The sequence below is a fragment of the Conger conger genome, unplaced genomic scaffold (assembly GCF_963514075.1).
Source record: "Conger conger unplaced genomic scaffold, fConCon1.1 SCAFFOLD_79, whole genome shotgun sequence".
Taxonomy (NCBI): Eukaryota; Metazoa; Chordata; class Actinopteri; order Anguilliformes; family Congridae; genus Conger; species Conger conger.
Genome location: NW_026890533.1, coordinates 44,573 through 54,182, shown reverse-complemented (window position 1 = coordinate 54,182; position 9,610 = coordinate 44,573). Strand labels below are relative to the sequence as shown.

The 9,610-nt window shown below is 46.5% G+C and overlaps 37 non-coding genes across 37 annotated transcripts; all 37 read right to left on the bottom strand.

Moving 5' to 3' along the window:
• Nucleotides 1-131: 131 nt before the first annotated feature.
• LOC133120742 (5S ribosomal RNA) lies at nt 132-250 on the bottom strand. The gene has a single exon (XR_009707566.1). It is a non-coding gene; the product is annotated as a 5S ribosomal RNA (ribosomal RNA).
• Nucleotides 251-389: 139 nt separating this feature from the next.
• LOC133120740 (5S ribosomal RNA) lies at nt 390-508 on the bottom strand. Its single transcript, XR_009707564.1, has one exon. It is a non-coding gene; the product is annotated as a 5S ribosomal RNA (ribosomal RNA).
• A 139-nt stretch (nt 509-647) lies between these two features.
• Nucleotides 648-766, bottom strand: LOC133120739 (5S ribosomal RNA). The gene has a single exon (XR_009707563.1). It is a non-coding gene; the product is annotated as a 5S ribosomal RNA (ribosomal RNA).
• A 139-nt stretch (nt 767-905) lies between these two features.
• On the bottom strand, nt 906-1,024 carry LOC133121170 (5S ribosomal RNA). Its single transcript, XR_009707974.1, has one exon. It is a non-coding gene; the product is annotated as a 5S ribosomal RNA (ribosomal RNA).
• A 139-nt stretch (nt 1,025-1,163) lies between these two features.
• Nucleotides 1,164-1,282, bottom strand: LOC133120738 (5S ribosomal RNA). Its single transcript, XR_009707562.1, has one exon. It is a non-coding gene; the product is annotated as a 5S ribosomal RNA (ribosomal RNA).
• A 139-nt stretch (nt 1,283-1,421) lies between these two features.
• Nucleotides 1,422-1,540, bottom strand: LOC133120737 (5S ribosomal RNA). Its single transcript, XR_009707561.1, has one exon. It is a non-coding gene; the product is annotated as a 5S ribosomal RNA (ribosomal RNA).
• A 139-nt stretch (nt 1,541-1,679) lies between these two features.
• On the bottom strand, nt 1,680-1,798 carry LOC133121169 (5S ribosomal RNA). Its single transcript, XR_009707973.1, has one exon. It is a non-coding gene; the product is annotated as a 5S ribosomal RNA (ribosomal RNA).
• Nucleotides 1,799-1,937: 139 nt separating this feature from the next.
• LOC133120736 (5S ribosomal RNA) lies at nt 1,938-2,056 on the bottom strand. Its single transcript, XR_009707560.1, has one exon. It is a non-coding gene; the product is annotated as a 5S ribosomal RNA (ribosomal RNA).
• Nucleotides 2,057-2,195: 139 nt separating this feature from the next.
• LOC133120735 (5S ribosomal RNA) lies at nt 2,196-2,314 on the bottom strand. The gene has a single exon (XR_009707559.1). It is a non-coding gene; the product is annotated as a 5S ribosomal RNA (ribosomal RNA).
• A 139-nt stretch (nt 2,315-2,453) lies between these two features.
• On the bottom strand, nt 2,454-2,572 carry LOC133120733 (5S ribosomal RNA). Its single transcript, XR_009707558.1, has one exon. It is a non-coding gene; the product is annotated as a 5S ribosomal RNA (ribosomal RNA).
• Nucleotides 2,573-2,711: 139 nt separating this feature from the next.
• LOC133120732 (5S ribosomal RNA) lies at nt 2,712-2,830 on the bottom strand. The gene has a single exon (XR_009707556.1). It is a non-coding gene; the product is annotated as a 5S ribosomal RNA (ribosomal RNA).
• A 139-nt stretch (nt 2,831-2,969) lies between these two features.
• LOC133120731 (5S ribosomal RNA) lies at nt 2,970-3,088 on the bottom strand. The gene has a single exon (XR_009707555.1). It is a non-coding gene; the product is annotated as a 5S ribosomal RNA (ribosomal RNA).
• A 139-nt stretch (nt 3,089-3,227) lies between these two features.
• On the bottom strand, nt 3,228-3,346 carry LOC133120730 (5S ribosomal RNA). The gene has a single exon (XR_009707554.1). It is a non-coding gene; the product is annotated as a 5S ribosomal RNA (ribosomal RNA).
• A 139-nt stretch (nt 3,347-3,485) lies between these two features.
• On the bottom strand, nt 3,486-3,604 carry LOC133120727 (5S ribosomal RNA). The gene has a single exon (XR_009707552.1). It is a non-coding gene; the product is annotated as a 5S ribosomal RNA (ribosomal RNA).
• A 139-nt stretch (nt 3,605-3,743) lies between these two features.
• Nucleotides 3,744-3,862, bottom strand: LOC133120726 (5S ribosomal RNA). Its single transcript, XR_009707551.1, has one exon. It is a non-coding gene; the product is annotated as a 5S ribosomal RNA (ribosomal RNA).
• Nucleotides 3,863-4,001: 139 nt separating this feature from the next.
• Nucleotides 4,002-4,120, bottom strand: LOC133120725 (5S ribosomal RNA). Its single transcript, XR_009707550.1, has one exon. It is a non-coding gene; the product is annotated as a 5S ribosomal RNA (ribosomal RNA).
• Nucleotides 4,121-4,259: 139 nt separating this feature from the next.
• On the bottom strand, nt 4,260-4,378 carry LOC133120724 (5S ribosomal RNA). Its single transcript, XR_009707549.1, has one exon. It is a non-coding gene; the product is annotated as a 5S ribosomal RNA (ribosomal RNA).
• A 139-nt stretch (nt 4,379-4,517) lies between these two features.
• Nucleotides 4,518-4,636, bottom strand: LOC133121073 (5S ribosomal RNA). The gene has a single exon (XR_009707883.1). It is a non-coding gene; the product is annotated as a 5S ribosomal RNA (ribosomal RNA).
• Nucleotides 4,637-4,775: 139 nt separating this feature from the next.
• On the bottom strand, nt 4,776-4,894 carry LOC133121168 (5S ribosomal RNA). Its single transcript, XR_009707972.1, has one exon. It is a non-coding gene; the product is annotated as a 5S ribosomal RNA (ribosomal RNA).
• Nucleotides 4,895-5,033: 139 nt separating this feature from the next.
• Nucleotides 5,034-5,152, bottom strand: LOC133120723 (5S ribosomal RNA). Its single transcript, XR_009707548.1, has one exon. It is a non-coding gene; the product is annotated as a 5S ribosomal RNA (ribosomal RNA).
• Nucleotides 5,153-5,291: 139 nt separating this feature from the next.
• On the bottom strand, nt 5,292-5,410 carry LOC133120722 (5S ribosomal RNA). Its single transcript, XR_009707547.1, has one exon. It is a non-coding gene; the product is annotated as a 5S ribosomal RNA (ribosomal RNA).
• Nucleotides 5,411-5,549: 139 nt separating this feature from the next.
• LOC133120721 (5S ribosomal RNA) lies at nt 5,550-5,668 on the bottom strand. The gene has a single exon (XR_009707546.1). It is a non-coding gene; the product is annotated as a 5S ribosomal RNA (ribosomal RNA).
• A 139-nt stretch (nt 5,669-5,807) lies between these two features.
• Nucleotides 5,808-5,926, bottom strand: LOC133120720 (5S ribosomal RNA). The gene has a single exon (XR_009707545.1). It is a non-coding gene; the product is annotated as a 5S ribosomal RNA (ribosomal RNA).
• Nucleotides 5,927-6,065: 139 nt separating this feature from the next.
• Nucleotides 6,066-6,184, bottom strand: LOC133121110 (5S ribosomal RNA). Its single transcript, XR_009707918.1, has one exon. It is a non-coding gene; the product is annotated as a 5S ribosomal RNA (ribosomal RNA).
• A 139-nt stretch (nt 6,185-6,323) lies between these two features.
• On the bottom strand, nt 6,324-6,442 carry LOC133120719 (5S ribosomal RNA). Its single transcript, XR_009707544.1, has one exon. It is a non-coding gene; the product is annotated as a 5S ribosomal RNA (ribosomal RNA).
• A 139-nt stretch (nt 6,443-6,581) lies between these two features.
• Nucleotides 6,582-6,700, bottom strand: LOC133121109 (5S ribosomal RNA). Its single transcript, XR_009707917.1, has one exon. It is a non-coding gene; the product is annotated as a 5S ribosomal RNA (ribosomal RNA).
• Nucleotides 6,701-6,839: 139 nt separating this feature from the next.
• On the bottom strand, nt 6,840-6,958 carry LOC133120718 (5S ribosomal RNA). The gene has a single exon (XR_009707543.1). It is a non-coding gene; the product is annotated as a 5S ribosomal RNA (ribosomal RNA).
• Nucleotides 6,959-7,097: 139 nt separating this feature from the next.
• LOC133120716 (5S ribosomal RNA) lies at nt 7,098-7,216 on the bottom strand. Its single transcript, XR_009707541.1, has one exon. It is a non-coding gene; the product is annotated as a 5S ribosomal RNA (ribosomal RNA).
• A 139-nt stretch (nt 7,217-7,355) lies between these two features.
• LOC133120715 (5S ribosomal RNA) lies at nt 7,356-7,474 on the bottom strand. Its single transcript, XR_009707540.1, has one exon. It is a non-coding gene; the product is annotated as a 5S ribosomal RNA (ribosomal RNA).
• A 139-nt stretch (nt 7,475-7,613) lies between these two features.
• Nucleotides 7,614-7,732, bottom strand: LOC133120714 (5S ribosomal RNA). The gene has a single exon (XR_009707539.1). It is a non-coding gene; the product is annotated as a 5S ribosomal RNA (ribosomal RNA).
• Nucleotides 7,733-7,871: 139 nt separating this feature from the next.
• Nucleotides 7,872-7,990, bottom strand: LOC133121167 (5S ribosomal RNA). Its single transcript, XR_009707971.1, has one exon. It is a non-coding gene; the product is annotated as a 5S ribosomal RNA (ribosomal RNA).
• A 139-nt stretch (nt 7,991-8,129) lies between these two features.
• LOC133120713 (5S ribosomal RNA) lies at nt 8,130-8,248 on the bottom strand. Its single transcript, XR_009707538.1, has one exon. It is a non-coding gene; the product is annotated as a 5S ribosomal RNA (ribosomal RNA).
• A 139-nt stretch (nt 8,249-8,387) lies between these two features.
• Nucleotides 8,388-8,506, bottom strand: LOC133120711 (5S ribosomal RNA). The gene has a single exon (XR_009707537.1). It is a non-coding gene; the product is annotated as a 5S ribosomal RNA (ribosomal RNA).
• Nucleotides 8,507-8,645: 139 nt separating this feature from the next.
• LOC133120710 (5S ribosomal RNA) lies at nt 8,646-8,764 on the bottom strand. Its single transcript, XR_009707536.1, has one exon. It is a non-coding gene; the product is annotated as a 5S ribosomal RNA (ribosomal RNA).
• Nucleotides 8,765-8,903: 139 nt separating this feature from the next.
• Nucleotides 8,904-9,022, bottom strand: LOC133120709 (5S ribosomal RNA). Its single transcript, XR_009707535.1, has one exon. It is a non-coding gene; the product is annotated as a 5S ribosomal RNA (ribosomal RNA).
• A 139-nt stretch (nt 9,023-9,161) lies between these two features.
• On the bottom strand, nt 9,162-9,280 carry LOC133121108 (5S ribosomal RNA). Its single transcript, XR_009707916.1, has one exon. It is a non-coding gene; the product is annotated as a 5S ribosomal RNA (ribosomal RNA).
• A 139-nt stretch (nt 9,281-9,419) lies between these two features.
• LOC133120708 (5S ribosomal RNA) lies at nt 9,420-9,538 on the bottom strand. Its single transcript, XR_009707534.1, has one exon. It is a non-coding gene; the product is annotated as a 5S ribosomal RNA (ribosomal RNA).
• Between the last annotated feature and the right edge of the window lie 72 nt (nt 9,539-9,610).

Genomic DNA, 9,610 nt, shown 5'->3' with positions numbered 1-9,610 from the left:
GGCAGTCAGCGAGAGCTCTCATGAATAAACGCCTAGAAACTAACTTTGTATAATTCTTTTTTAAGGAAGTAAGGTCGTTATTTCAAACAATGTCCAAAATACGATAATGTACATTGATTTCGCTGGTAAAATGCTCACAGCACCTGGTATTCCCAGGCGGTCTCCCATCCAAGTACTAACCAGGCCCGACGTTGCTTAGCTTCCGAGATCAGACGAGATCGGGCGTTCTCAGCGCGGTGTGGCCGTAAGCGAAGACCCGGCAGTCAGCGAGAGCTCTCATGAATAAACGCCTAGAAACTAACTTTGTATAATTCTTTTTTAAGGAAGTAAGGTCGTTATTTCAAACAATGTCCAAAATACGATAATTTACATTGATTTCGCTGGTAAAATGCTCACAGCACCTGGTATTCCCAGGCGGTCTCCCATCCAAGTACTAACCAGGCCCGACGTTGCTTAGCTTCCGAGATCAGACGAGATCGGGCGTTCTCAGCGCGGTGTGGCCGTAAGCGAAGACCCGGCAGTCAGCGAGAGCTCTCATGAATAAACGCCTAGAAACTAACTTTGTATAATTCTTTTTTAAGGAAGTAAGGTCGTTATTTCAAACAATGTCCAAAATACGATAATTTACATTGATTTCGCTGGTAAAATGCTCACAGCACCTGGTATTCCCAGGCGGTCTCCCATCCAAGTACTAACCAGGCCCGACGTTGCTTAGCTTCCGAGATCAGACGAGATCGGGCGTTCTCAGCGCGGTGTGGCCGTAAGCGAAGACCCGGCAGTCAGCGAGAGCTCTCATGAATAAACGCCTAGAAACTAACTTTGTATAATTCTTTTTTAAGGAAGTAAGGTCGTTATTTCAAACAATGTCCAAAATACGATAATGTACATTGATTTCGCTGGTAAAATGCTCACAGCACCTGGTATTCCCAGGCTGTCTCCCATCCAAGTACTAACCAGGCCCGACGTTGCTTAGCTTCCGAGATCAGACGAGATCGGGCGTTCTCAGCGCGGTGTGGCCGTAAGCGAAGACCCGGCAGTCAGCGAGAGCTCTCATGAATAAACGCCTAGAAACTAACTTTGTATAATTCTTTTTTAAGGAAGTAAGGTCGTTATTTCAAACAATGTCCAAAATACGATAATTTACATTGATTTCGCTGGTAAAATGCTCACAGCACCTGGTATTCCCAGGCGGTCTCCCATCCAAGTACTAACCAGGCCCGACGTTGCTTAGCTTCCGAGATCAGACGAGATCGGGCGTTCTCAGCGCGGTGTGGCCGTAAGCGAAGACCCGGCAGTCAGCGAGAGCTCTCATGAATAAACGCCTAGAAACTAACTTTGTATAATTCTTTTTTAAGGAAGTAAGGTCGTTATTTCAAACAATGTCCAAAATACGATAATGTACATTGATTTCGCTGGTAAAATGCTCACAGCACCTGGTATTCCCAGGCGGTCTCCCATCCAAGTACTAACCAGGCCCGACGTTGCTTAGCTTCCGAGATCAGACGAGATCGGGCGTTCTCAGCGCGGTGTGGCCGTAAGCGAAGACCCGGCAGTCAGCGAGAGCTCTCATGAATAAACGCCTAGAAACTAACTTTGTATAATTCTTTTTTAAGGAAGTAAGGTCGTTATTTCAAACAATGTCCAAAATACGATAATTTACATTGATTTCGCTGGTAAAATGCTCACAGCACCTGGTATTCCCAGGCTGTCTCCCATCCAAGTACTAACCAGGCCCGACGTTGCTTAGCTTCCGAGATCAGACGAGATCGGGCGTTCTCAGCGCGGTGTGGCCGTAAGCGAAGACCCGGCAGTCAGCGAGAGCTCTCATGAATAAACGCCTAGAAACTAACTTTGTATAATTCTTTTTTAAGGAAGTAAGGTCGTTATTTCAAACAATGTCCAAAATACGATAATTTACATTGATTTCGCTGGTAAAATGCTCACAGCACCTGGTATTCCCAGGCGGTCTCCCATCCAAGTACTAACCAGGCCCGACGTTGCTTAGCTTCCGAGATCAGACGAGATCGGGCGTTCTCAGCGCGGTGTGGCCGTAAGCGAAGACCCGGCAGTCAGCGAGAGCTCTCATGAATAAACGCCTAGAAACTAACTTTGTATAATTCTTTTTTAAGGAAGTAAGGTCGTTATTTCAAACAATGTCCAAAATACGATAATGTACATTGATTTCGCTGGTAAAATGCTCACAGCACCTGGTATTCCCAGGCGGTCTCCCATCCAAGTACTAACCAGGCCCGACGTTGCTTAGCTTCCGAGATCAGACGAGATCGGGCGTTCTCAGCGCGGTGTGGCCGTAAGCGAAGACCCGGCAGTCAGCGAGAGCTCTCATGAATAAACGCCTAGAAACTAACTTTGTATAATTCTTTTTTAAGGAAGTAAGGTCGTTATTTCAAACAATGTCCAAAATACGATAATGTACATTGATTTCGCTGGTAAAATGCTCACAGCACCTGGTATTCCCAGGCGGTCTCCCATCCAAGTACTAACCAGGCCCGACGTTGCTTAGCTTCCGAGATCAGACGAGATCGGGCGTTCTCAGCGCGGTGTGGCCGTAAGCGAAGACCCGGCAGTCAGCGAGAGCTCTCATGAATAAACGCCTAGAAACTAACTTTGTATAATTCTTTTTTAAGGAAGTAAGGTCGTTATTTCAAACAATGTCCAAAATACGATAATTTACATTGATTTCGCTGGTAAAATGCTCACAGCACCTGGTATTCCCAGGCGGTCTCCCATCCAAGTACTAACCAGGCCCGACGTTGCTTAGCTTCCGAGATCAGACGAGATCGGGCGTTCTCAGCGCGGTGTGGCCGTAAGCGAAGACCCGGCAGTCAGCGAGAGCTCTCATGAATAAACGCCTAGAAACTAACTTTGTATAATTCTTTTTTAAGGAAGTAAGGTCGTTATTTCAAACAATGTCCAAAATACGATAATTTACATTGATTTCGCTGGTAAAATGCTCACAGCACCTGGTATTCCCAGGCGGTCTCCCATCCAAGTACTAACCAGGCCCGACGTTGCTTAGCTTCCGAGATCAGACGAGATCGGGCGTTCTCAGCGCGGTGTGGCCGTAAGCGAAGACCCGGCAGTCAGCGAGAGCTCTCATGAATAAACGCCTAGAAACTAACTTTGTATAATTCTTTTTTAAGGAAGTAAGGTCGTTATTTCAAACAATGTCCAAAATACGATAATTTACATTGATTTCGCTGGTAAAATGCTCACAGCACCTGGTATTCCCAGGCGGTCTCCCATCCAAGTACTAACCAGGCCCGACGTTGCTTAGCTTCCGAGATCAGACGAGATCGGGCGTTCTCAGCGCGGTGTGGCCGTAAGCGAAGACCCGGCAGTCAGCGAGAGCTCTCATGAATAAACGCCTAGAAACTAACTTTGTATAATTCTTTTTTAAGGAAGTAAGGTCGTTATTTCAAACAATGTCCAAAATACGATAATTTACATTGATTTCGCTGGTAAAATGCTCACAGCACCTGGTATTCCCAGGCGGTCTCCCATCCAAGTACTAACCAGGCCCGACGTTGCTTAGCTTCCGAGATCAGACGAGATCGGGCGTTCTCAGCGCGGTGTGGCCGTAAGCGAAGACCCGGCAGTCAGCGAGAGCTCTCATGAATAAACGCCTAGAAACTAACTTTGTATAATTCTTTTTTAAGGAAGTAAGGTCGTTATTTCAAACAATGTCCAAAATACGATAATGTACATTGATTTCGCTGGTAAAATGCTCACAGCACCTGGTATTCCCAGGCGGTCTCCCATCCAAGTACTAACCAGGCCCGACGTTGCTTAGCTTCCGAGATCAGACGAGATCGGGCGTTCTCAGCGCGGTGTGGCCGTAAGCGAAGACCCGGCAGTCAGCGAGAGCTCTCATGAATAAACGCCTAGAAACTAACTTTGTATAATTCTTTTTTAAGGAAGTAAGGTCGTTATTTCAAACAATGTCCAAAATACGATAATTTACATTGATTTCGCTGGTAAAATGCTCACAGCACCTGGTATTCCCAGGCGGTCTCCCATCCAAGTACTAACCAGGCCCGACGTTGCTTAGCTTCCGAGATCAGACGAGATCGGGCGTTCTCAGCGCGGTGTGGCCGTAAGCGAAGACCCGGCAGTCAGCGAGAGCTCTCATGAATAAACGCCTAGAAACTAACTTTGTATAATTCTTTTTTAAGGAAGTAAGGTCGTTATTTCAAACAATGTCCAAAATACGATAATTTACATTGATTTCGCTGGTAAAATGCTCACAGCACCTGGTATTCCCAGGCGGTCTCCCATCCAAGTACTAACCAGGCCCGACGTTGCTTAGCTTCCGAGATCAGACGAGATCGGGCGTTCTCAGCGCGGTGTGGCCGTAAGCGAAGACCCGGCAGTCAGCGAGAGCTCTCATGAATAAACGCCTAGAAACTAACTTTGTATAATTCTTTTTTAAGGAAGTAAGGTCGTTATTTCAAACAATGTCCAAAATACGATAATTTACATTGATTTCGCTGGTAAAATGCTCACAGCACCTGGTATTCCCAGGCGGTCTCCCATCCAAGTACTAACCAGGCCCGACATTGCTTAGCTTCCGAGATCAGACGAGATCGGGCGTTCTCAGCGCGGTGTGGCCGTAAGCGAAGACCCGGCAGTCAGCGAGAGCTCTCATGAATAAACGCCTAGAAACTAACTTTGTATAATTCTTTTTTAAGGAAGTAAGGTCGTTATTTCAAACAATGTCCAAAATACGATAATGTACATTGATTTCGCTGGTAAAATGCTCACAGCACCTGGTATTCCCAGGCTGTCTCCCATCCAAGTACTAACCAGGCCCGACGTTGCTTAGCTTCCGAGATCAGACGAGATCGGGCGTTCTCAGCGCGGTGTGGCCGTAAGCGAAGACCCGGCAGTCAGCGAGAGCTCTCATGAATAAACGCCTAGAAACTAACTTTGTATAATTCTTTTTTAAGGAAGTAAGGTCGTTATTTCAAACAATGTCCAAAATACGATAATTTACATTGATTTCGCTGGTAAAATGCTCACAGCACCTGGTATTCCCAGGCGGTCTCCCATCCAAGTACTAACCAGGCCCGACGTTGCTTAGCTTCCGAGATCAGACGAGATCGGGCGTTCTCAGCGCGGTGTGGCCGTAAGCGAAGACCCGGCAGTCAGCGAGAGCTCTCATGAATAAACGCCTAGAAACTAACTTTGTATAATTCTTTTTTAAGGAAGTAAGGTCGTTATTTCAAACAATGTCCAAAATACGATAATGTACATTGATTTCGCTGGTAAAATGCTCACAGCACCTGGTATTCCCAGGCGGTCTCCCATCCAAGTACTAACCAGGCCCGACGTTGCTTAGCTTCCGAGATCAGACGAGATCGGGCGTTCTCAGCGCGGTGTGGCCGTAAGCGAAGACCCGGCAGTCAGCGAGAGCTCTCATGAATAAACGCCTAGAAACTAACTTTGTATAATTCTTTTTTAAGGAAGTAAGGTCGTTATTTCAAACAATGTCCAAAATACGATAATGTACATTGATTTCGCTGGTAAAATGCTCACAGCACCTGGTATTCCCAGGCGGTCTCCCATCCAAGTACTAACCAGGCCCGACGTTGCTTAGCTTCCGAGATCAGACGAGATCGGGCGTTCTCAGCGCGGTGTGGCCGTAAGCGAAGACCCGGCAGTCAGCGAGAGCTCTCATGAATAAACGCCTAGAAACTAACTTTGTATAATTCTTTTTTAAGGAAGTAAGGTCGTTATTTCAAACAATGTCCAAAATACGATAATTTACATTGATTTCGCTGGTAAAATGCTCACAGCACCTGGTATTCCCAGGCGGTCTCCCATCCAAGTACTAACCAGGCCCGACGTTGCTTAGCTTCCGAGATCAGACGAGATCGGGCGTTCTCAGCGCGGTGTGGCCGTAAGCGAAGACCCGGCAGTCAGCGAGAGCTCTCATGAATAAACGCCTAGAAACTAACTTTGTATAATTCTTTTTTAAGGAAGTAAGGTCGTTATTTCAAACAATGTCCAAAATACGATAATGTACATTGATTTCGCTGGTAAAATGTTCACAGCACCTGGTATTCCCAGGCGGTCTCCCATCCAAGTACTAACCAGGCCCGACGTTGCTTAGCTTCCGAGATCAGACGAGATCGGGCGTTCTCAGCGCGGTGTGGCCGTAAGCGAAGACCCGGCAGTCAGCGAGAGCTCTCATGAATAAACGCCTAGAAACTAACTTTGTATAATTCTTTTTTAAGGAAGTAAGGTCGTTATTTCAAACAATGTCCAAAATACGATAATGTACATTGATTTCGCTGGTAAAATGCTCACAGCACCTGGTATTCCCAGGCGGTCTCCCATCCAAGTACTAACCAGGCCCGACGTTGCTTAGCTTCCGAGATCAGACGAGATCGGGCGTTCTCAGCGCGGTGTGGCCGTAAGCGAAGACCCGGCAGTCAGCGAGAGCTCTCATGAATAAACGCCTAGAAACTAACTTTGTATAATTCTTTTTTAAGGAAGTAAGGTCGTTATTTCAAACAATGTCCAAAATACGATAATGTACATTGATTTCGCTGGTAAAATGTTCACAGCACCTGGTATTCCCAGGCGGTCTCCCATCCAAGTACTAACCAGGCCCGACGTTGCTTAGCTTCCGAGATCAGACGAGATCGGGCGTTCTCAGCGCGGTGTGGCCGTAAGCGAAGACCCGGCAGTCAGCGAGAGCTCTCATGAATAAACGCCTAGAAACTAACTTTGTATAATTCTTTTTTAAGGAAGTAAGGTCGTTATTTCAAACAATGTCCAAAATACGATAATGTACATTGATTTCGCTGGTAAAATGCTCACAGCACCTGGTATTCCCAGGCGGTCTCCCATCCAAGTACTAACCAGGCCCGACGTTGCTTAGCTTCCGAGATCAGACGAGATCGGGCGTTCTCAGCGCGGTGTGGCCGTAAGCGAAGACCCGGCAGTCAGCGAGAGCTCTCATGAATAAACGCCTAGAAACTAACTTTGTATAATTCTTTTTTAAGGAAGTAAGGTCGTTATTTCAAACAATGTCCAAAATACGATAATTTACATTGATTTCGCTGGTAAAATGCTCACAGCACCTGGTATTCCCAGGCGGTCTCCCATCCAAGTACTAACCAGGCCCGACGTTGCTTAGCTTCCGAGATCAGACGAGATCGGGCGTTCTCAGCGCGGTGTGGCCGTAAGCGAAGACCCGGCAGTCAGCGAGAGCTCTCATGAATAAACGCCTAGAAACTAACTTTGTATAATTCTTTTTTAAGGAAGTAAGGTCGTTATTTCAAACAATGTCCAAAATACGATAATTTACATTGATTTCGCTGGTAAAATGCTCACAGCACCTGGTATTCCCAGGCGGTCTCCCATCCAAGTACTAACCAGGCCCGACGTTGCTTAGCTTCCGAGATCAGACGAGATCGGGCGTTCTCAGCGCGGTGTGGCCGTAAGCGAAGACCCGGCAGTCAGCGAGAGCTCTCATGAATAAACGCCTAGAAACTAACTTTGTATAATTCTTTTTTAAGGAAGTAAGGTCGTTATTTCAAACAATGTCCAAAATACGATAATTTACATTGATTTCGCTGGTAAAATGCTCACAGCACCTGGTATTCCCAGGCGGTCTCCCATCCAAGTACTAACCAGGCCCGACGTTGCTTAGCTTCCGAGATCAGACGAGATCGGGCGTTCTCAGCGCGGTGTGGCCGTAAGCGAAGACCCGGCAGTCAGCGAGAGCTCTCATGAATAAACGCCTAGAAACTAACTTTGTATAATTCTTTTTTAAGGAAGTAAGGTCGTTATTTCAAACAATGTCCAAAATACGATAATGTACATTGATTTCGCTGGTAAAATGCTCACAGCACCTGGTATTCCCAGGCTGTCTCCCATCCAAGTACTAACCAGGCCCGACGTTGCTTAGCTTCCGAGATCAGACGAGATCGGGCGTTCTCAGCGCGGTGTGGCCGTAAGCGAAGACCCGGCAGTCAGCGAGAGCTCTCATGAATAAACGCCTAGAAACTAACTTTGTATAATTCTTTTTTAAGGAAGTAAGGTCGTTATTTCAAACAATGTCCAAAATACGATAATTTACATTGATTTCGCTGGTAAAATGCTCACAGCACCTGGTATTCCCAGGCGGTCTCCCATCCAAGTACTAACCAGGCCCGACGTTGCTTAGCTTCCGAGATCAGACGAGATCGGGCGTTCTCAGCGCGGTGTGGCCGTAAGCGAAGACCCGGCAGTCAGCGAGAGCTCTCATGAATAAACGCCTAGAAACTAACTTTGTATAATTCTTTTTTAAGGAAGTAAGGTCGTTATTTCAAACAATGTCCAAAATACGATAATGTACATTGATTTCGCTGGTAAAATGCTCACAGCACCTGGTATTCCCAGGCGGTCTCCCATCCAAGTACTAACCAGGCCCGACGTTGCTTAGCTTCCGAGATCAGACGAGATCGGGCGTTCTCAGCGCGGTGTGGCCGTAAGCGAAGACCCGGCAGTCAGCGAGAGCTCTCATGAATAAACGCCTAGAAACTAACTTTGTATAATTCTTTTTTAAGGAAGTAAGGTCGTTATTTCAAACAATGTCCAAAATACGATAATGTACATTGATTTCGCTGGTAAAATGCTCACAGCACCTGGTATTCCCAGGCGGTCTCCCATCCAAGTACTAACCAGGCCCGACGTTGCTTAGCTTCCGAGATCAGACGAGATCGGGCGTTCTCAGCGCGGTGTGGCCGTAAGCGAAGACCCGGCAGTCAGCGAGAGCTCTCATGAATAAACGCCTAGAAACTAACTTTGTATAATTCTTTTTTAAGGAAGTAAGGTCGTTATTTCAAACAATGTCCAAAATACGATAATTTACATTGATTTCGCTGGTAAAATGCTCACAGCACCTGGTATTCCCAGGCGGTCTCCCATCCAAGTACTAACCAGGCCCGACGTTGCTTAGCTTCCGAGATCAGACGAGATCGGGCGTTCTCAGCGCGGTGTGGCCGTAAGCGAAGACCCGGCAGTCAGCGAGAGCTCTCATGAATAAACGCCTAGAAACTAACTTTGTATAATTCTTTTTTAAGGAAGTAAGGTCGTTATTTCAAACAATGTCCAAAATACGATAATGTACATTGATTTCGCTGGTAAAATGTTCACAGCACCTGGTATTCCCAGGCGGTCTCCCATCCAAGTACTAACCAGGCCCGACGTTGCTTAGCTTCCGAGATCAGACGAGATCGGGCGTTCTCAGCGCGGTGTGGCCGTAAGCGAAGACCCGGCAGTCAGCGAGAGCTCTCATGAATAAACGCCTAGAAACTAACTTTGTATAATTCTTTTTTAAGGAAGTAAGGTCGTTATTTCAAACAATGTCCAAAATACGATAATGTACATTGATTTCGCTGGTAAAATGCTCACAGCACCTGGTATTCCCAGGCGGTCTCCCATCCAAGTACTAACCAGGCCCGACGTTGCTTAGCTTCCGAGATCAGACGAGATCGGGCGTTCTCAGCGCGGTGTGGCCGTAAGCGAAGACCCGGCAGTCAGCGAGAGCTCTCATGAATAAACGCCTAGAAACTAACTTTGTATAATTCTTTTTTAA